This window comes from Carlito syrichta, unplaced genomic scaffold (assembly GCF_000164805.1).
Source record: "Carlito syrichta isolate Samal-C Ts95f unplaced genomic scaffold, Tarsius_syrichta-2.0.1 Scaffold118020, whole genome shotgun sequence".
NCBI classification, from domain to species: Eukaryota; Metazoa; Chordata; class Mammalia; order Primates; family Tarsiidae; genus Carlito; species Carlito syrichta.
Window position 1 is genome coordinate 29,102 of NW_007062116.1, and position 2,180 is coordinate 31,281.

At 56.3% G+C, this 2,180-nt stretch overlaps 1 protein-coding gene across 1 annotated transcript in view; it reads left to right on the top strand.

The window, feature by feature from the left end:
- Nucleotides 1-2,180, top strand: part of LOC103249236 (trinucleotide repeat-containing gene 18 protein-like) — a gene marked incomplete at both ends in the record, with an annotated part of 51,420 nt that overhangs the window by 19,700 nt on the left and 29,540 nt on the right. The gene's annotated exons all lie outside the window — the stretch shown is intronic.

Sequence of the window (2,180 nt, forward strand, 5' to 3'; positions counted from 1 at the left end):
AGTGCGTGAGTGAGAGCGTGAGCGTGAGGATGGCGCCGGGCCGGCCTGCGTGGCCACGGAGGGCGGCATCTGGGTTCTTGGCAGCGTAGCCTGCTGTATCTGCCGATTATTTAAGTTTTGTTTTTCTTCGTACTGTATTATTGTGAGAATATCACCGGCTGGCTCCTTTGGAGCTCTGTATGGACTGGTTTTGAGTCTGCACCTCCCCCCGCCCCTTCCTCGCCCTCCTCCCCGCCCGAGCCCGGCCTCTCCGGCCGCCCAGACCAGTGCGGCCAGGCTCTTTGGTGCGGCCCGTGGAGGCTCCGAGGAACATTTTGTAAATGGAATTCTGTTGTGTGGGCGTGTGACTTGATGTTTGTACCGCGATTTTGGTAATGCCAAGCTTTATTAAACATATCGAGTTCATTTTTAACTAAACCCGTGTGCCTTGTCTCTCTTGCTGTGTCTTTACTAGATGTTAGGTGATTCTTTCCTCGTTTTGTTCCCCTCCCCTCCCCCCAGGAGTAGAGACGGGATAACGCAGCCTGCGCTTGCCTCTATTATTCAAATATCCCTGGTAGCTGTTGGCACTCATTTCATTTTCAGGTTCAAAGTCAAGTGCTCTCACCTCCAGCATCATCATTTTTTTAAGTTGCTTGTTTGTCTTTTGTTTTCCTAAAGCTCTGTTCTTACTCACCAGTGGTTAAAAAATGTCATTACAAACATTCGTCTTATAACACACGTTTCTGCTTTGAAGGGCATGTGGGCAGGGCAGGGTCAGGAGCGTTTGATGTCCTGGCTTTTGTCGGTGAAGTTGGAGGCGGCTTCGTTGCCATGTCGAGGGCCCGAGCCGGGGGGGGCTGTGTGGGAGAGGCCGGCCTGGTCCCAGGCCCCTGAGGACGTGCTGGCCCTGACTTTTCTAGTGTCAGATTGTCTTCGGGGTTAGAAATGTCTGAGCCCTCAGGCCCTTCAATCAGAAATGTTCAAAGAAGGGGCAGCAAGTGAATCCTTGCACGTCAGGGACAGCCCTGGCTTTAGGATTTTTCTCTCATTTTTTCTAACCCTGGTTTTAGGACTGGCTTCAGGGTGGATGCCCTCGAGAGCCAGGTCATGGGGTTCCCCCAAGGCCCTGGGTTGCAGCACCTGGGTGTCAGCTGCTCCCTGAGTACAAGGCCTGGGGGTGCCACGCAACCCCCTTGACTGGGCTTGGTCCAGGGACCAGAACACTGGCCCATTTTCCAGCCCTGCCCGCGAACTCCTGGCTACCCGCTCCCCGCCCAGACCCCCCCCCCCCAAATTGGCAGAGATGGATTTTGGGTTACCAGGAGATGGCATGAATGCAACCTGGGCTGAGAAGAGAGGCCACTGACTGACCAGGCGCCTCGTTTTCCAAGGCCTCCCCCTGCCCGGGTCTCCAAAGGACGAGTCGGGCTGGTGTTCCATTTCCCTCACCCTCCTTGACCTCCTGCCTCTCCCCGACCTCGGCTGGACCCCCGTAGCCCCTCCTCCACAGACCCTAAAGCCAGGGTTCCCGCCTCCAAGTTTTTGAGCCCTTCTGCTCCAGCCCAGACCCCACAGAGAAGCAGGCAGCCCCCCAGACCTCTCTGGAAGGGGCCACAGCCCCGAGCGGGCACTCAGAGCTGGGTGCCACGGCGCCAGCGGACAGAGTCCAGACAGGGGAGTGGGGGCGAGGGGAGGGGCCCAGGCTCCTCGGCTTCTCCCCCTCCCCTGCAAGCAGACCATTGATCAGGTCTCGAAAGGGATATTTGGGTAATAGGGCCTTACTGACCCTGGTACTAAACTATGTAATTGGCTTGGCTTTTCTGGTGTGTCTGCTTTCTCCCCCAGCAGCCTGACCATACCTTCACCCTTGACCCCTACCCATGACGCTTTGAATGTCTGTTTCGGTCTCTTGCATTTGCTCTCACGCTGCACTCTGGACGCAAAGCGAAGGCTGGGAGTAGGGCAGACGGCGCAGCGGGTCACTGAGCTTGGGTCCGAGCCTGGCTCGTTGCTCCGTAGGTAGGCACAACCCTTTTCTTTCTGTCCTCTGTACACCTCCCCTCCGCGGGGTCTGCCCCCACCGGGTCTGGCAGCAGCAGCTCGCTCTGGCGTTTACTGGGTTTTGGAAAACCCAACCAAGTCGCAACAGCCAACTCCATGTCTTGAGCTGAGATCTTTTTTTTTTTTTTTTTTTTAAA